Source organism: Panthera pardus, unplaced genomic scaffold (genome assembly GCF_024362965.1).
Source record: "Panthera pardus isolate Hobbes unplaced genomic scaffold, ASM2436296v1 HiC_scaffold_10, whole genome shotgun sequence".
Classification (NCBI taxonomy): domain Eukaryota; kingdom Metazoa; phylum Chordata; class Mammalia; order Carnivora; family Felidae; genus Panthera; species Panthera pardus.
This window is the reverse complement of record NW_026526655.1, coordinates 96,263,543-96,284,792: the sequence shown is the minus strand read 5'-3', so window position 1 is coordinate 96,284,792 and position 21,250 is coordinate 96,263,543. Positions and strand designations below refer to the sequence as shown.

The following is a 21,250-nucleotide window of genomic DNA, read 5'->3' as shown; positions in this document are numbered from 1 at the left end:
TTTGAGGTAACTGGGCATGTACTGATAAGGAAAGAAGTAGTTGCTTGCTGAATGAATTAAGCAAACTGCAGTATAGAATGTAGCATGTGATGGAGGACTTATACAAATTATTAACAGGGGTTACCCTTGGGGAGTCGGATAGGGGAATTTTCATTTTTGTATGCTTATGTGTGGTCTGATTTTTTTTTCAATGAGCATATTCCACTTCTGTTATTAAAAAGATAATAATAGTATAGGATTGTACAATTTTCAACATAAATCACAAGGAGAAAACAGCTATTTTTCAACAAGTCTAACATATAGTAGGTAATCACTACAGATCTATTGATGGAACACATTTTCGGAGTCTCTGTGAGGATACAGCAGCACACGTGGGGATGGAATGGGGTTAAAAAGACACAGAACCAGACACTGGATTTTCCTTCCTGATCAAATGACCGACACCGTCCCCCCCCCCCCCGCCACCTCCTTGCCATTACATTAGAGAACTGGTTTGAAAACCTCTCAGACTCTGTCCACCTTAAGCAATGATTAAAGTTAAGTGCTCAGAACATAAAGTGCTGACCTTTCTGTTGTGCAACTGCTATTTGACAAATGGAATTTTAAGGTAAGACAAGTATGAACCTCTTTGGCTCCGTTCGCTGGTTGCTAGCAAGCACGAGGGAAAGTCAGAAAGCTTGTAAGGGCATAGGTTTGCCAAGCTCCTTGTCATGGCTGGTCTAACATTAAGGAACTCTCCAGAGGAAGGTTAGAAAAGTCTAACCCACAAAGACTCTTCAGAGCTTTGTTAAGGACTCTAGGCTTTGAAATTCAGTGGCCTGGGGTGATGGCATAATGCACAGGTCTGTCTCCTCTACACAAGGCCTACATGACCTCTATAACTGAAACCCTCAGGCATAAGCCCTGCATTAGATACTACGCTTTTCTTTAGGGGGAAAATGTCCAATAGAAAGGATGACTGAAAATTTCCACCAAAGTAAGAGAAGTTTTTCAAAGCACTATTTCCATTCCCCTAGAGAAAGCACGTTGGAGTCTTATCTTACTTCCTAGTGAGAAGATATCTTATGTCTGTAATAATTTCAAGAAAAGGAAAGTATAGCCCACGTTTCCTGCATGTTTTTATTTTGCTATGATCCACACATTATACGAACCTGAGGACAGATTCTGTTTAAATGCTCATGTGGAGCCCTTTAGGTGTGATACTGTCACACTTTCCCAAGTGAGAGTTAAAGACAATTATTTAACTTGACTTACAACTTAGTATAAAAATAAATAAGGGAAAGACGATGGTGGGGGGCTGTCTTCTCCACCTCTACCAGGTGATCATTAACGCTGCTGCCCAAATTACCTCACATGCTAAGATGCTTAGCTCACCTCCCGTTTCAGGGCCTTCTCAACCCCATTCAGGCAATCCCCTCTCTCCCATGAGGCTTGCCTTTACCCATGGAAGACTGCCAGGCGGTGTTATAACAGGCATACGAATGTGTATTTATCTGCTCCATTTTCAAAAGTCTGGTGCTATATTGTTCATGATTGAGTGTTTTCTGGAAAATCCCTGAAGTCAGAGATGGTAATCAGATCCGCAAGGTGTGAAACAGAGCCCAGAGGTCCCTGAGAGATGCTTGCTGGTGATGGTCATGTAATATTGGTGACCTACCAAGACTATCATCATAGGTTTCTATCTCCAGTGTCTGATTTCCCCTCCCTCTGCCTCTTATACCCAGAAAAAAGTAAAACTACAGCCATTTATTAAGCATTTATGTGTTCTATTTACATTAAATGCATTATCTAATTTACCTTTAAAATAACCCAATGAGTTACATACTATTATTATCACTTCCTTTCTACAACTAAGGAAACCAAGGCCCAGAAAGATGTGTTACTTAAGTAATCTGACTACAGTCACACAAATAGTAAGAGGTAGAGCCACCATTTCAGTTCAGGTCTGCCTAACCTTCCAGTGTCCTGGGGTGGGCTAGATTCCCCTGAGGATTATAAATATTGAGAAGAGATTTGATAAACCAATATGAACAAAGACAAATTGTCTTTCAGTACACCTTTAACTTGAATCTTTAGACATTTAGTACACCTTTAGACTGGAATCTCAAACTAGTGTGACTTCTGCTCCTTCCCATAACTCAGCTGTTCTGCTTAGCTTTTAGAGGACATACGGTGTAGGCCTCAAAGACAAGTGCCAAGACCATGGGAATCACACTCATGAAACTTATCCCCAGAGCATCACCTTGGAGTAAATTCTCCATGCCCTTACAGATGGGCAATATCCGATTGTGAGGAGAAAATGCTGAAGAGCAGGCATTTAAGTGTGTTTCTTATTTCCCTTTACACAGAGCCTTCAGTAACTCACAAACCTTTGCTCTGATATCTTTTGTTTCTTGTGGAGCTAACAGTTCTACCAATGCTTAAGAATAGCCTGTTGCCAGTTAGTCTACCCCGCAAAAGTTAATCTGATCAGCAATAGGAAGCAGAAGAGAATTTAGAAGGAGTAACACTTCAATATTCAAATCAGCATGGCTTTTTAAAAATTTTTTAAAGTTTATTTATTTTTAAGAGAGAGACAGAGCATAAACGGGAGAGGGGCAGAGAGAGACAGTGACACAGAATCCCAAGCAGACTCCAGGCTCTGAGATGTCAGCACAGAGACCAATGCGGGGCTCAAACTCATGGACCTCGATATCATGACCTGAGCGGAAGTCGGATGCTAAACCAACTGAGCCACCCAGGTGGCCCATCAGCATGGGTTTTTAGGTAAGTCTCGAGGGGCCCTGGAATCTGCATGTTGGGGAAGTGGCGCACATCATTTTCATGCAGGTGGTTAAGCTTTAAGAAGCACTGACTATAACAAGAGAAATGAATATAAGACTTCTGGTCTACAACCAGACATTGATAAAGACGAAGGAGCTTTGTCCAGGTTCCTTAGGAAAGAGCACTGTGATCAACAAGCAAATTCTTGGTAACCATTAGCGACATGAATCACATCTGGCACAAAGTTGGTACACAAAGTGTGACTCGGAAGAGACAAAACAGGTGCCACACTGATGGCCTCAAAACATTTTCAGGCTCTAATCGCGACAGATGTTACAACAGCCTCCATATGTAAAGTAAACAAAAACAAGAGTAAACCATGAAGTGTGAAGTCCGACAAAGTTCAGATTACTCTCACAACTACTGCTTTGATACGTTTCATGATAAATCAAGCTTCAAATCTACAAACGCCTTTTTCCTCACTGGGGGAAAGGGAGTTCACTTCCTGGTACCCTCAACTCGCATGTAATCTATTGAGTTGTTGACATTATTGGGGCACCAGGGACCTCCGGAGAGGGGCTGATATAGTCAACATTTGCTGAAAAAGGAGGTGAAGGGGAAAGATGTAAAATTTGACCTACTATGAAAATTCGTCCTGGAAATAGGGTGCTAGCCCCCCACGCCTTTGCTTTCCCACCTAGCTCAGGCTCTATCTAGGTCCAGCCACAGAGGAAGAGCAAGGGTTAATGTGCCTCAGGCATGAGAAGCCTTTTGATGAAAGGCCCTATGTAAGTATAAAGTATCACCATGAAGTTGGAGGATTTTATTTCAGCCTCTTCATTGTGTTGTTGACAGTGCATACTGTGAGTTTGACATTTTTAACTAGTTTGCTTGCCCCAAATAAAAAGGGCTGGGCTGGAGGAGGTGGGAAAAGAGGAGGGGGGAGGGGAGCCATATTCTCCCCCTAACTTGGATTTTACACCAATCTGACGTGTAGCATTAAAGTCCAGTTTGCCAGCCGAGTCCCACAATGCTACCTCAGAGATTTATGTAAATTCATTAAACTGCAAGATGCAAGTTGCATTCCTTTTAATCTGAGAACAGAGTCCTGAAACCAGAGCCTGAAGGAGGCCTCAAGGGACATGGCTGTCTATACACTGAGAAAGCAACTCATTTTGTGGCCTGTGGGGATTGTCTAAATAAAGAGACCCTGAGTTCGATTTTCACCAGATACAGAGAGGCCATTAAAATCAGTGATAGCCCTAAGGGAAGGAAGAAGGTGGAGATAGCCACCTGGTAGATGTGTGAGACCCGGATTATTGTGTCATTAGTGCCTTTAATAAAGCCTACCCTGGATGGCATGACAGCTCCTCGTGGTTCCTAAAACACTGGGGCTCTAGCACCCAATAGCACCTGCCCCCACTCCACATACGAGCCCCCGACAACAGCCCTGGGATGCAAAAAAGAAAGGCTGATAACAGGGTAGGGCGCCCCAGTGAGGAGGCAGGATGGGTTCTCAAGAGGACAGACTCCCAGGCTCTGGAATCCCTGCCTGCATTTGCCAAATGGCCAGCAGAGCCTTGGGCTGTTGGGCCTCCCCCGCCCCCCACCCTAGGCCCCAGAATTCCTCCTTTCATGCTGACAAAGCATTTTAAGTAAAGAAGACAAAAGTGGGTGTGCTGGAAAAAAGGCAAGTCAGGGGTCTGTTGAAAGGATGGGATGGAAGAGGGGTGTAGCTTTCTTCTTTCTTCTTCCCCTCACCTTTGGAAGTATGCACACACATACACACAAACATACAGGCAACAGGAGTTCTTTTCTCTGATGGCCTGATATGTTAGGTTCCACAAACACCTTATTTTTGTGTCAAGTATTCCTCAAGGGCCCTTTAGAAAAGGCATCCTTACAGATCAGAGAGAGAGAGAGAGAGAGAGAGAGAAGCAACTCGCTCCACAGTCTGTCTCCAATCAGACATCCCTGGGAAGTCAACAGAAGTGGCAGAAACAGAGGGGTGGAAACAGAAGAGAGCTGATCACTCAGGTGCAAAGAACACGTGTGGAAACCTGGGCCGAGGCTCCAGGGGATGTGTCAGGCTGGGCTTTGCCCCAGGTGGGCTTTTACAGGTCCAGGGCAAGCACTGTCCTCTTGCCCTCTTGCCCTTGTGAAGAGAAGTGGTCACCACGCAAGCAGGGATGATGCACATTTAGCATATCTCCCCAGAGAGGAAGTGCCTATTCTTTCCTTGTATTCCCAGGCAAAGCTCACTCTGGTGTCTAGAAACCATCCTTTGTGCAGGAAACCACACTGTACTAGGATCCTCCATAATTGCCCTGAGGAATCAGAAGGCCTGCGGGACCTAACTCCGCAGATAATAGAGCCCCTCAGCTCCATTGTCACTGCTGGTTTAAACTTTATACTTTAAATAAATCCAGGGGGTTGTTTTAAGACAGATTAAGCTGTTACTGGGTACAATAATCTATTGTTAAACCTAAAAATCTACCAGTGGGGAAATTATTTTAAAGTATAGCCTTCCTCATAACAAAGAAGAATACCAATTCATTTTCTTGGTTATCACTTATTATTTTGACTGATCATAATAACATGAGTCTTATCAGTGTAGGTCATGAGAGGCTAATGTTAGGTTAAAAACACTTATGATATGGCTAATACCTTCTGAATAAATATAAAAATGATAAATTCCTTGGGTGCCTGGGTGGCTCAGTCGGTTAAATGTCTCTCGACTTTGGCTCAGGTCATGATGTCATGGTTCATGGGACTGAGTCCCACATCAGACTGCACTAATGGTGCGTGCCTGCTTGGGATTCCATCTCTCCCTCTCTCTCTCCGTCCCTCTCCCACTTACTCTCTGTCTCTCTCAAAATAACTAAGTAAACATTTTTTTTAATGATAAATTCCTTTTTTGTATAGGAAGGGTATGGGTATTATAATAAGGAGCATTTAGAATGCTATTTTAGCAATAGGATACTTTTGAAATAAAATCTTCAGTAGCATTTGGTTACATAAAACAGTCGTAGGATGGTAGCCCTAATGGCCCACAGCCCGTCCTGCCAGACATCTCCCACTCCTACCTGCCGAAAAGAGCAGAAAAGGGACACATATTTATAGGCAGGGCCAAATAAATTGAACTCAAGTACGTTATTCTTTGCCTGTCTGCTCCACCCCTTATCGACCCTTGCTCTCTGAACTCTTTTGACCCAGAGCCTCTGCAGCACCCAGTTTAGCACTTAATTATACACAGCAAGGACTTCTGTGTTCACATTTGCTTTCGATAAGCCACTGTTATCTCTCAATCAAGTTGGTGTCATTTTGACTCAGAGACCACATTCTAGACTTCATAGTTAGCAGGGCATTAGGCATGAGGCCTAAAAAAGTAAGGACAAGCAGGTGGATTTGACCAAACAGGGGATGCCAGTCACAGACTTGAATGGGTGCCAGGGAAGCAGGAAGGCAAGGGATCAGCACCTCACATGAGGAAACTTGACAGTTTTTCTTCTTTTTCTACTCTCTTTTCCTTCTTCAGCTCCCCCTCTTCCGAGCCACATGGCAGATGTAGAGCATCATACCTCGCCGCTCCTCCAAGATGCAATCAGTGTAACTTAATAATGGTGAAAAATAGTTTTGGAGTCCAGAGAAAATAATATATTTTTGTCTAATAAATGTCATGTGATCTTGAGGACTATACCATGTCACTCATCTCTTAAATCACTATCTTTTTAATTTATTATTGAATCCTGTATCCTAGGCTCTATGCATATTTTGGAATCTGAACAACTATGAATACTCATGGAATATTCAGTGGGTGTCTAATGGTGGAAGTATAATAGAAAAATATTTGTGCCCCTGTTTTGAGGAAAATAAAGTGGAGGGGGCCATTAGCCTAAGGGTGAGAGGTGGTAACAGATTATGTGTTAGAAACAGACAATAACACGCAGCTAATTGAGCATGATGCATGATGCACTAACCTCTTGGATACAAAGAAATTAAGTCATTAGTAGGGAGCCTAGTTCCTCAATGGTATTGTTGACTAAGCATGAACTGTGTTTCACATGAGGTTAGAAAGTCCAAAGGTCACCATTAGTGAAACATATCAGCTCTTTAGGGCCTTTCTGTAGCACATTCCATATATTGGACATAAAGTAAGCAGATCTTGCTCTCATTTCAGTGTAGAGACAAGATCAATCTCCACCAAAACTTTTTGGCCTTGGACTTGGATTAAGCAATCCTTAGAAAAGCACTCCCAGAGGCAGGTAATCTCCCCATTCCCTACACCAAACTTCCATACCAGCACTAAGTGTCCAGTCCCCAGGAAAGACTCATTCACTCTGGGATGGGTGGGTGGTGGATAAGCCAGACATCAGTTTTGGGTGGAAGTGGGCTTCTTACTACCTTTGAAATACATATTCGATCTCTGGTGAGAGAGAAGAGAGGAAAGAAGGAAAGGATACTCCAGAATCAATGAGGTGAGGGCAGGTGTAGAGGAGGCTCCAGGATTGTTCTGTAATGCACATGGGTATGAGAGCATCGCAGTCTGGACTGAAGATAATGGCTCAGGGTCTGGCCTGACCAGTAAGGCAACAGAAGTATTCAGGTGCACAATGGCATTTAGCTCTGGATTGTATCCTCAATTAATTGCCTCTTTTACCACTTTCCATTCTTTCCCTATCCTCAGCAGTGTTTTTGAAAAAATTTTCTCTTTTAATTCACTGTCCTCATGTTCCGTTTCCTTTTGATCTCTATTTGCTGCCAAGTACATGTGAAGCAAGTTTCTCAACTCCCTGCCCATCCCCCAACTTCCTACCCATCCACGTCCATGGCTTCAGTTGTAAGTCCATGAGGTGCCTTGGGAAAGGCTTTGTTTGACCCACATAGAATCCAAGTTTAGCACTAAAAGTCAAACATGCTGGGAAACCCCTTGGTCTAGGCACACCAAGAGGGTTGATCACCCTAAACCCATCCAATTTCTATTAACAACTTCCCAAAATCTATTTTTTAAAAAAGGCTAAGTAGAAACAGTGTGTTTCCATACAAGCCACCTAACACTCCCAAATTGCTTCCATCAGCCCCTTCCGTGTAAAGATTCTGCATGGCTTCCTCTATTTCCTGCTGAGTCCCACTTCCTACAGCAACATAAACCTCTGCTCTAGTCTTGTGTTTCCATCTTCCTGGCCACCCTTCTTTCCTTCAGCAGTATCCCTTACCCTTGGACAACCTCTTTTCTTCCCACACCCATCTTAGTAAAAGACATCTGGCCAAATTCTGAACTCTTTACAAAGAAACACTGTGGCATGTCCTCCAGGGAAGGCCTCGTCTTTCAGTCTGGAACTCAACTTGTGGAGGATGCTAGCTTGTGCTTCCCAGACCCCTCCTCAAGCAGCACAGGGCCTCCAGCTGCCACCTCCTTCAGGATTTGTCTTGTCCAAGGGACCATCCTTCCCAAAGTGGCCCACATCCAGTTGCTGATCCATGTAAGAATATAAAGGCCAGGGAATGTGAGCTGATTCACTCCATGGGCCATATGCATTTGGCAGCTGTCCAGAGGGCTGGCTGAGGCTTCGTGAGATCGGCATCACAGTTCACCTTCTCCTTGTGTCCAGTCCACATTCTTCCCTTCCCTTCTGTGGGTACCTACCCTAATCAACTCCCTCCACCCTGCAACCTGTATTCTAACCCAATCAATACAGGCTCTATCTCAATTTCAGCTTCTAGAAAGCCCAACCTGTGTTATAGCCTCAAACCTTATGAATTTTAAGTGTAAATGGGGAAAGAATGTGTGGTTTCTGCAGAGTCCTCAATAAAACCGGTTTTCTTAGATAACTATGACACTGAATCAGGGTGAGAAACCACAATCTGGAGAGCCACAGGATATGCTCCAGTACAGAAGGAACCCAACAGATCATATGAAAAGAAACACACTTAAAGCAGAGTAGAAGCTTGAATAATTAAAGAAACTACATAAGGTCAAATAATAATAGCAGTAACTATAATGACCATAAACACTGACATAGCACTTAGGATGTGCCAAATGCCTCTCACGCCACTTTAAATGTCTTCGCTCAGTTAAGCTTCACCGCGGTTATGTGATTCAAGTCCTTTCATTATCCTAATTTTACAGTGAGGAAACTGAGGCACACATAGGTTGAGGAGCTTGCTCAAACTTGCACAGCTAATGAGTGGGCAGAGCTAGGACTTTGACTCAAGGAGCTGGCTCCAAAGCCTCCACCCAAACTAGATATGATGTGAAAGCAGTTAGATGTACTCCATGTATTTATGGACACTAAAGCAAGGGGAACCAGTGAGAAATCAGGCAATGAGGAACTTGAAAACAAACAGGACTCAGAGGGACAGGTCAGATGGAACATGACAACCGAAAATGACAGCAGAGACCTCAATTCTCTGGCCAGATTCTAGCCTGGCCTTTATCCTTTCTTTATAGGGTAGGAGGTCAGCTCAGGGTTGACCAGCATAGGAACATGTGTGAAGGCAGATAAGTGGGTATACCTAGCTAAAGTAAAGGATTTGAATACAGAAATGCAGACAGCTCTTAACAGAAATAGGAAATAAAACTGCCTCAGTGGAAGGGAAACAAGTGATAAGGCTAATGCCCTCATCCCACTCATGGCAATAAACACTACCCTCCATCATCAATAAGCTACATCAATACTTTGATGACCTTCCTTTTTCCCTAGATAAGGAAATCCTCTATTTTTTTTAATGTTTATTTATTTTTGACAGAGTGAGAGAGAGAGACAGACAGACAGAGCATGAGTGGGGGAGGGGCAGAGAGAGGGAGACACAATCTGAAGCAGGCTTCAGTCTCTGAGCTGTCAGCACAGAGCCCGACGCAAGGCTCGAATCCATGAATTGTGAAATCATGACCTCAGCTGAAGTCAGATGCTTAATCGACTAAGCCACCCAGGCGCCCTGGAAATCCTCTATGTTAAACTGAGATACACTCAGCCCCAATTTCAAACCTCCATGTCTATATCCCAGTGGGTTTCATATATATACTTTTTTCTCCCCATTATAGTTCCACCATGTAAAAACAATTCTTTTATCTCCCAGAAATATGGGATAAACAACACCATAAGTATTTTTGGTTTCTGTGCATGTCAACACAAAAAAATAGAGATTAAATTGTTGTCTTTCCCTTTTCTTTTTTTTTTTTAATTTTTAACGTTTATTTATTTTTGAGACAGAGAGAGACAGAGCATGAACGGGGGAGGGTCAGAGAGAGGGAGACACAGAATCTGAAACAGGCTCCAGGCTCTGAGCAGTCAGCACAGAGCCCGACGCAGGGCTCGAACTCACGGACCTCGAGATCATGACCTGAGCTGAAGTCGGCCGCTCAACCAACTGAGCCACCCAGGCGCCCCTGTCTTTCCCTTTTCTATCCAACTCTGCTGCTGCAGAGAAACCAGACAAACCAGTGAGCCCACTGCCAACAACACATCAGTCACAAGTTACAGGTGCAAGCCATAGGTTCCTTCCTTGACACTTAGGAGGCCAAAGTTTCCTGGCTTCCCCTAGCGACCTGTTTGCTTGCCCACAAGCTACTGCTAAGTTGGGATGACTCCAGTCATTGCTGCCTCTCAGATGAATTTTTAAGCCACATTCTTTCTTCTACCTCTCTGTAGGAAGGAAGAGAAAAAGGTGAAGATACATAAATTTTTTAAAAATCGTACACTGCAAATTACTAATATTCCAAGTCTTTGGTCAAGCAGGATCTAAATTTTTGTACCTCTGTTTCTCTGTGCTGTGTGTATTATTCAGATGGATGTGGAAAATTGAACCCCATGCTAGATGCACAGAAGGGAAAATAGCTATTTTCTCTTTTGCCATGGAAACCCTGTGCACCATGGGGTGCTAAGAAGAAATGAACAGCTTTAATAACTTGGGGGGACGGCTGCCTCTACCTTAGCCAGCATAATAGAGTTACGGTACAGCATAAATCACAGGGTCTAAAGCAAGCTGTCTCTTGAAGGCCCAGGGAAGCCTCTTACTCACTTAGAACAAATCAGCATGGTTTATTTCCAGGACAGGGTAAGCATTTCCCCCACAAGCTTGAATCACCTCTCTGTACCTTAGAATGCTCAGTGTGCAGGTCTTCAGAGGTAAGGGAACATTGTGGATCACATTTGTATGTGATGCTTGCATCCCGAATACACAATCACATCATGAAAAATAATAGATATTATTTTTTAGGATCATGATTCAGGCATATGCGCAAATACATGAATATATGACCCATCCAGAGTGTGTAATCAGTATAAATAGTTTAAAGCCAACCTCTCTCTCTCTCTCTCTCTCTCACACAGAGACTTTTAGAAATAAATAGTTTTAACCTCAATAACGATTTGCAATCAGTTATTAAAAAGCTCAGTTGACATCATGTTTCTTCCCACCTTCTTCCTCTCTCCCTTCCTCTTGCCCATCCTTCTCATATGATTTAAGTCAAGAAGAACTTAATAATATCCACATTAGCCCCTAACACTTACTCTTTTTCAGAACTCTGTTTCACATGGAATGACCTCATCCCAAGTTAATCCTCCATTGCTGCTAAAATAAATCTGTATTGAATGAGAACATTTGTTTTCCTGTCTTCAATATGAGTTTGAAAAAATTAAAAAGTAAACGCGGGAAGGAAACGTCTCAGATACATCTGGGCTCCCGGTGAATAGTATCAAAATGCTGCATGCTTGTAAGACATGGCTAGAGATGTTTATCTAATTGGATGTCTGTACTTCTTCCCTTTCCCGGTCCACTTTCTGCTGTGCAAAATTCTTCCTATGGAGAGTGAGCCCATTTTATTGGAACTCACTGGCTAACTTAGGTCCCTCTGTTCTGCTTGTGGGATCTCACTGGCTGCCCTGAGGCCCAGGTGTTAGTTTGGGAATGCATTCTCCCAGGGCAGGCATCTGGCCCTGGGTCCTTGGCAAACCAACTGTGACAGGTTCCTCCAACAGCTGCAATGGAAGCCTGAGCGTCCAGGTGATTAAATAATCCTGCTTTCTAGCCTGCTCATGTGTCTGGATTGGAGCCATTTCCCTGGAATGGGACTGAACGGCTCTCTGCTCAATGACCACAGCTTGGTGTCCATGGGCTGAGGCTCCTCTGGAATTATGAAATATCCCTTATCTTTCCCCGCCACTCAAACCCATAGTTATCACAAACATGCCCTTGGAAATAGGAGATCCTCCATTTGCCTGAAATGGAGTTGAAATTCCATTTCTTCATTGTAAATAACTGTTAAATTTGATAGCTGGGCATTGAAAAGCAGAGGCCAATTCTAACACTGACTGGAAAATATTCTTTTCTTGCAATGCCAGGCATGCCCACGCAACACACATTTGACAACATGTGTACTCCAGATGAAGATACAGACCAAGAAAAGGGATACTCCATGTATTTCATTTACATTTTCCAAAGACACAACACCATGTCCTAGAGAAATAATTAAAAGACGGCTTTTTGGTGAAGTTTAATGCTTCTGATATGCAAATACCAGTGGCCTCCCATTGAATAAAAACACAAATCCACAGCAGGTGGTGGTTTAATTTAATGACAGCTAACTGCTACAAGGGGATCCTATAGACCAGTGATTTTTAACATGTGGTCTCTGGACCACAGCATCAGTGTCACCTGAGAGTGTATCAGAAATGCAGATTCTCAGGCCTATACCCCCATCGACTGCATCAAACTCTGTGAGTGGGACCCAGCAGTAGTTCAACAGCCTCCCATGTGATTCCGATGTAAGAAAAGTTTGAGAACCACCATTCTAGGTGAAGCTGGTGCTTGATATGATCTAACTGAGGGAGTGGAAGGGTTGCTCTGAGAGCAAACATGCTCTCGAATAATCACTGGGTCTTAATCTACTCCTACTTCAGCTAGCTCTGATTCATGCTGCTGACTCCTAAAAGGTGCTACCACCAGGTAATTCTCTGCTCTCACACAATTATATCCCCCCATACACACAGGAGTAATGAGCTGGTGATTTGCTGCAACATGTGCAGCTCTACAGACATCCAGATGTATCCACTCACCATTAAGTCCTACTCAAAATTCCTCCAAGGGACAGACATAAATGTCCCCATTTTATAGATGGTGGAAATCTAGGTTGGCAGTGGTCTTTCAGTTACCACAAGATAAAAAGAGATCTGGGTTCACTCTTTGTTATAGCAAATAGCAGATTCCTAGTCTCTTGGTCCACTCAATCTGGTATAAAATCAAAAATCCAAAGACACTTTTCCAAGCCTCAACCACATAGGAGGTTGGGCTAGGGATATACCATTACTGGTTCAAGATGGTTCCAGTCAGCTGATACAAAATTTTGGTAGACAAAATCATCTTGCAGAACAGAATCTGGGATGATAGCCACTACTGATGAGATCATGGTGAAACAGTCATCTATATGCAATGCCAACAGGAGTTGTAAACTGGTACAACCTTTCTGGGAAGCGATTTGGCATATCCTTTGACTTATTAATTGCACTTCTTAGGATTCATCAAAAGGAAATTGCCCACAGGTGCTAAAAATGGTTAATATATAAGAAATTTCTCTGTAGTAATATTTTTATTTTATTTATTTATTTTTTACAGTTTATTTGTTTTTGAAGGAGAGAGAGACAGAGCACGAGCCTATAAGGGGCAGAGAGAGAGAGGGAGGAAGACATAGAATCTGAAGCAGGCTCCAGGGTCTGAGCTGTCAGCACAGAGCCCAACACGGGGCTCGAACTCACTAACCATGAGATCATGACCTGAGCCAAAATCGGACGCTTAACCGACTGAGCCACCCAGGTGCCCCTGTAATAATATTTTTAAAAATAAGAAAGATATTGGGGCACCTGGGTGGCTCAGTCGGTTAAGCGTCCGACTTCGGCTCAGGTCATGATCTCATGGTTCATAGGTTTGAGCCCCACATGAGGCTCTGTGCTGACAGCTCAGAGCCTGGAGCCTGCTTCTGGTTCTGTGTCTCCCTCTCTCTCTGCCCCTCCCCTGCTCATGCTTTGACTTTCTCTGTCTCTCAAAAAATAAATAAATTTTTTTAAAAAATGATTTTTAAGTAAGAAAGATATTTGTCTTTCTCTGTCACACTTATTTCACTTAGCAAATACCCTTGAGGTCCATCCATCTTGTTGCAAATGGCAAGATCTCATCCTTTTTTACAGCTTTGTAATACTTCAGAATGTGTGTGTGTGTGTGTGTGTGTGTGTGTACACAAAACATTTTAAACAATAAGATGCTATGTCTTAATTTTTTTATTAAAAAAATTTCTTATGTTTATTTATTTTTGAGACAGAGAGAAACAGAGCATGAATGGGGGAGGGGCAGAGAGAGAAGGAGACATAGAATCTGAAGCAGGCACCAGGCTCTGACCTGTCATAACAGAGCCCCACACAGGGCTCAAATCCACAAACCGTGAGATCATGACCTGAGCCGAAGTTGGACACTTAACAGACTGAGTCACCTAGGCACCCCCCAAATTTTTTAATGTTTATTTATTTTTGAGAGAGACAGAGAGCACAAGCAGAGAGGGGGCAGAGAAAGACAGGGACAGAGGATCTGAAGCAGGGCTCAAACTCATGAACCACATGAGCCAAAGTCAGATGCTTAACTAAGCCACCCAGGCATGCCAGTAAGATGCCATTTCTTAAAACTTATGAGTTAATATGCAATACACTACCAACATAGATCCATGTGAATACACAGAGATATTCATTGAAAATAACTGATTAAAAACCACTGATATATTAGGAATGATGTTATAGTGTTTTATTATACCAAACCTGGGAAAAAATAATATCCCCATTTTGCAGGTAAGGGAATGGAAGTCTATAAACACGAGTGATTTTGTTCAAAATTACCTAATAAATACAGATCAAGGTCATGCTTGTCTGAATCAAAGCCCATCCTTTGCATATTCTATTGTCCACTGCCTCTGACAGTTTAAGTGGTTACACATCATGGTTGAGCTGGGAATGCAAGCCAGGTTTCTTAATTTTGTTTACTATCTATTGCAAAAAACTTACAAAATATCATTTTCTCATAGGTCATAAACCACTTCTATTTAGATTTTTTGCCAACCACCTCAAGAAGCAATGATAATAATTGGGGGGCCTGGGTGGCTCAGTGGGTTGAGCGTCCGACTTCAGCTCAGGTCATGATCTCGCAGTTGACGAGTTCAAGCCCGCATCGGGCTCTGTGCTGACAGCTCAGAGCCTGGAGCCTGCTTCGGATTCTGTGTCTCCCTCTCCCTCTGCCCCTCGTGCTCTGTTTCTCTCTGTCCCAAAAATAAATATAACCATTAAAAAAATTTTTTAAAAAGAAGCAATGATAATAAAAATTACAATTATTGAATGCATAATATGCATTAGGCATGTGCTAATCATTTTACATGTTACTTCATTTAATAGTTTTCATGACAACTCTATAGACTACAAGCACAATTTACCTTATTTTACAAATGAGGAAACTGAGACTCAGAGGGTTTAAGTATCTGCCCTGTACACACAGGTAGAAATTATCAAAGTAAGAATTCAAACCATCTGTTGGACTATAAAGTCTATGCTCTGAATCTCCTCATTGTGAACGATTTCTAGAGAAAAAGAACTTCTCCAGCTCCTTCCATCTCTTATTCTGGCATCAAGTTTATGTGTTTTGGCATAAACAGTATCTTGGCATGGTGCTGATCATTAAACAAGAAAAAGTGAGAACCAGCACTGTTGGCCCTTATAAGAGTCTGGGATTAAGTACTAACAGATATTAAAGATAATAGGCAGATCTGGCATTTTCTCCTCAACCACTTTAGCACAGAGTTCATTAAGTGCTGAGGTTTTCAATGGTAAAAGCTCATTCAGTTACAATTTACTCAGACCCTTAGTAGGACCCCAATGAATACTTAAATATTAATGACCAATTGAAGCCAAACATTCTCTAGGTATCTAAATGCCTGAGTCTCAGACTGTCCAGTAAGCTGTCAAAACAGGTACCATGTGACTGGCAGGCCAATCACCGAGTCCTCAATCACTTCCTTTCCTTCTGTTTCCAATTCCTAGGCTATCCCTGAATCCCTGTGTACTTGACCTGGGGGCTTACCTCCTTGCCCTCCCTCACCTGTAAGACCTGATGCTTTATGTGGGTGGTTCACCATCACCTTGACTTCCTCCCTTATAAGCCATTCTCAGTTGTTATTGGATCACATGCTATTATGTCAGCTTCAGGAAAAGAGGGACCAGATTATTCCTTAAGGTCTGGTGCTCCCAATGGGCTCTCCTCCAAAAATTGGGAACCATGTGCTCTCACTTAGATGTGAAGCACTGTGAGAAGAAAGCTAGCCAGTCCATGCCCAATCCGGCATCTCTTAATTCTCAGAGTGGTGGTGTGGGCAGATGGGGCTACACCATGGTAAAAGATCTAGTGTAAAGTCAGTTTACACTTGATCCCATTTAAAGACAGCAATATCACATACACACACATACACATATGTACACACACACACACACACACACACACACCACAGGTGCAAACTGCCTTCAGGAATTAGGGAGGTAATGCAAATGAAGAGCAGAGTGGGGATACAGTAAAGAATGGTGGGACTGTGATGAGCTGGAAAGTGCATGACCAGCAGAAGGCATTCAGATTATAGTTTGTTAACTTCTTAGTGGGTGGAACAATAGAGGTCTTCAGAGGCAGTTCACAATCATTGAATGAGAGAATCAATTTTTAGCCTCGACTAACTGTATTTTTATCAAATTTGAATTCAGGAAAAAGTAGGGTGAAGACTCATACTAGGCTACCATCAGTACCCAGGGAGTTCTCTTGTTTCACTTCATGAAGCAATAGGCTGGCACCAAGTTCACCACAATATCAGTCATCACATTTTTTAAGAACAAGCAGTGTGCAAGAACTAGAACTCAGGAGCCAGATTGCCTGGGTTTGAATCCCAGGCTCCCCGTTTACTAGCTAGGTAACCTTGCATAACTTACTTAATCACAGGCAGATCTGTAGACTAATGGTACCATTATCTCATAGAGTTGTTGTAAATTACTTAGAACAATGTCTGGCACATAATAAAGGCTCAGTGTCAGATAATAATCATTGTGTGACCAACTGAAATGGCTCACTTCTGCTCCTGAGAAGATAACCTGAGTACAACATATTCAGTCATCTTTCAGTTTGGCAAGGAACATTGGAATGGAAAAATCAAACGCTAATTATATCTTCCTGGGAAAGACAGTCATATGGATGACAGAAGAGCAGTTAAATTTTGTACACGCAGTCTCCACCTAAAAGGAAGGATGGGAAAAGTCCTCAGGGTGACAGAGGAAAACCAGACAGGGTTTGAAACTGGGCTTGTCCCAGTTTGAAATATGGTCAATGTAGGGAGAGAGTCTGGCCCTACCCAACTTTCCTAAATCTTGAGAAGGACAATGTATTCCTGGCATCTCCCCATCCCACATCCTCCTTTAACATCATCTTATCTTAATTTTTTGTTGGGGTTTTTTTTTTTTTTAGTCTCAAACCATTTGTTTTTAATTCAAGTTAGTTATCATATTGTACAGTAATGGTTTCATGAGTAGAACCCAGCAATTCATCACATACATACAACACCCAGAGTTCATCCCAAGTGCCCTTCTTAATTTCCATTACCCATTTTAGCCCATCCCCCCCACCCACCTCCCCTCCAGCAACTCTCAGTTTGTTCTCTGTATTTGAGTCTCTTTTGGTTTGCCTCCTACTCTTTTTTGATCTTATTTTTCTTTCCTGTCCCCTATATTCATCTGTTTTGTTCCTTAAGTCCCACACGAGTGAAATCACATGATATGTGTCTTTTTCTGACTGACGTATTTTGCTTAGCATGATACACTCTAGTTCCATCCACGTTATTGCAAATGGCAAGATTTTGTTCTTTTTGATCACCGAGTAATATTTCATTGTGTATATATATGCCACATCTTCTTTATCCATTCATCAGTCGATGGACATTTGGGCTCTTTCCATACTTTGACTATTGCTGATAGTGCGACTATAAACATTGAGGTGCATGTGCCCCTTCAAATCAGCATTTTTGTTTCCTTTGGATAAATACCTACTAGTGTAATTGCTGGGTCGTAAGGTAGTTCTATTAATTTTAAAACACCTTGCTATCAACCTGCAACCCATGCCTCTCTTGTCTCAAAGCACCTGTGTTTTAAAATTGCCTCTTCTTCCCCTACTGTAACCAAAATGCAAAATCTCATAAAGAAAGGAGTCTGATTTAACTAATTCACAGGATGGTGTACATTATTGAGTACCTCACCTGCAATTTAACCCTCATCCCCATCAAAATTTTCCAGTCCCTCTAGTATGGTGTTTTTCAAACCATAATGTATATTCCATTGCTGATTACATCAGTTTAAGGTGTCCAGACCAGTTTTGTGTTAATGAAATAAATTAGTAAATGCTAAAATGGAATTAAAAGGAATAGAAACTAGAGTGTGTACCATGGGGTAAAGACATCTGTATCTATATATGTCAACAATGTCATAATGTTAAATGTATTTCTTACTGAAGGTCTGTGACCAAAAGCCTTTAAGAAATACTGCTCTAATGCAAAATCCCATTGTCTGATATGCTTGGATTTGGGCCCAAAAGAACTCACAATACCCTTCTCATTTCTTCCTCCCTCCTTGCCTCCCTGCCTCTCTCTTGCTTCCTTCCTTCCTTCCTTCTTTGCTTCCTTCCTTCCTTCCTTCCTTCCTTCCTTCCTTCCTTCCTTCCTCCATTCATCAGAAAATTACTTAAGACCTACTGAGAGCCAAACACTGCTTTAGGCAATAGAGGTACAGAAGAAAACAAAACCCATAAACTCCCTACTCTCATGGAGCTCACAATCTAGAAGAAGAGAAGTTAGGCAATAAACAAATAAAAAATAGGGGCGCCTGGGTGGTGCAGAAGTTTAAGCATCCCATTTCATCTCGGGTCATGATCTCAGTTTGTGGGTTTGAGCCCCTCATCAGGTTCTATGCTGTCAGATTCTGATTTTCTGTCTCCCTCTCTCTCTGCCCATCCCCTACTCATTCTCTCTCTCTCTCTCTCTCTCTCTCTCTCACTTTCTCTATCTCTCAAAAATAAACATTTAAAAAAATAATAAAAACACAAAAAAATAGACATAACATGTATAGTATTGTTAAGTGTTGTGGTGAATAACTCAGAGCAGCAAAGATGGAGGTGATGTAGTTGATCAGAGACTATCTCTCTAATATAGAACATTGAAGCAAACTTGAGAAAAATGAGGAAGCAAACCATGAGAATATTTAGGGACAGATGTTCCAGGCAAAGGGACCAGTGGAGCATGGTTGCTGAGATGACAATCTGCTGGTGCTGGAAAAGAATGGCAAGAAGCTGGTAGAACGGGGTTGAGGGAATTAGGGGAACTGGGGGTAGGAAATGAGATTGGGTGGTGGAGATGGAGATCAAGGTTGTAGACAAGGTAAGGACTCTGGCTTGGACATGAAGCAAGATGTGGGACCACTGGTGGTTTGCGAGCAGAGAGCTGACATTTCCTGCTTACATTTCTAAAGAAATGCCAGGAATACTGGGGAAAGATGCACTGCAGAGAAGTCAAGGAGGACACAGGGACACCAGATAGGACATTTTCTGTAATCCAAAGAGTGATGTGATGGGTGGCTCTGACCAGAACAGTGGAGGCATTAGGATGTGCTCAGATCTGGGATATACTTCAAATGTCAGTCCAATGAAGTAAATAGCAGTGAAAAGAAATTTAAAAGGCATGAATAAATTCAAGGATTTCTCCTTACGATAAACCAGAACGATTGAGTTACCTTTCCTGAGAGGGGGAAGCCTTCAGGTGAAGCAAGTTTCAAGAGGAAATTGGGAGTTTTTGTGAAGATGTCAAGTTGAAAGCCTAATGAAGCATCTAATTGGAGATGTCCAGAAGGCCATTGGATATACAAGCCTGGGATTCACAAGCAAGATACCGGATGGAGATCTAGATTGGGGAGTTGTCAGTATATAACTAGTATTTAAACCCGTGAGGCTGGATGAGATCACCAAGGAAGTACACATGAATAAAGAAGAAAAGATATTCAGACAGTGAGGTAATGTTCAGGCACATTATAATCTTCTTCATGTTCACCAGATGGCCAAAGCCCCTTTATATGTATGTAGAGAGCCATACAGAGATACCTGGACCACTGCATCAGGAAGGCTGCCATTCTTTCGTTCAATAGTCACTGACTGCCTACCAGTGCTGGGCAGACAGCCTCAAGGAGAAAGAAGAGGCAAAAACATTACACCTTGAAGGAAGAGAAGAGACTCACTAATGGACACAAGACTCAAGCTGACCTTATTTCCGCACATAAAAGAAATTTCACTGGGTCGCTCTAAGCTGCCAGAACAAGGCCAGGTCACTGTGCACTATAAAGAACATGGGCAGGCTGGGCTTAAGCTTGTCAAGTCCCCATGGAGGGGCACACCGCACATCCTTCTCCTGCTTCCCTCCTTGTGCCCTGCCCTGCCTCACCCCCCTTAACTCCACAACGTTCTCAAAGGAGTGTCACTAGGCTGGACCTGCTGAGCAGCACAGCTTTCTTCTTCCCTGTCCTGAGTGCTCTTCTTTCACCACCTTGAGTGAACTGTGGTGTGCCTGACTAAGGGTGGGGAGGGTCGAAAGGGGATCCTGACAGCCAAGGGGAACCACCAAACCCAGCTTCTTCAGGGCGGTAACAACCCAAGAGGAGGAGGAACTGGAAAATTCTCACTTTGTGAATTGTCATGTATCTTTCAACACCATTGCCTAAGGCATTGCTACCGCTCTTTTTGCCAAGCCCTTCAACTCACTGAGGCAGAGACTGTTTTGCTTTAATAAAGCAGAATTCTTGATCCATGCTCCTGTTTCTGAGCATTTCTTCACAAAGTATATGGCACTGTGAGTGTGTAGGAAGTGTGTGTGCGAGCGTTTATATATGCTGTGAGGTTGTTTCTTTGCTTGTTAGAGAGAGAGAGACAGAGAACAGGGGAGAGGGGCAGAGAGAGAGGGAGACAGAGGATCCGAAGTGGGCTCCGTGCTGACAGCAGCAAGCCCAGTGTGGGGCTCGAACTCACAGACTGCGAGATCATGACCTGAACTAAAACCCACTGAGCCATACGGGCTCCCCAAAAGAGAAAGAGAATCTTAAGCAGGCTCCATGATAAGCACAGAATCCGACATAGAGCTTAAACCCATGCACCTGGGGGATGATGAACTGAGCCACATTCAAGGGTTGGATGCTCAACCTACTGAGTCACCTAGGCACCCCTTATATGTTGTAAGTTTGAATGAGTAGCACGTGTTGTATGAGTGTGGGAGCGTGTGTAAATGTGTGAGTGTGGGAGCATGTGCATGTGAGTATGTGAGCTGTGTGGGTGTGAAAGGCATGTGTGTTACAAGTGTGTACAGTGGTTTATGAATGTATTTGTGAGTGTGAGTGTG

General features: G+C 42.8%; 1 protein-coding gene across 2 annotated transcripts in view; it reads right to left on the bottom strand.

Annotated features, from left to right (window-relative positions):
• Positions 1-21,250, bottom strand: part of NCKAP5 (NCK associated protein 5) — a 959,339-nt gene that overhangs the window by 864,737 nt on the left and 73,352 nt on the right. The window lies entirely within an intron of this gene.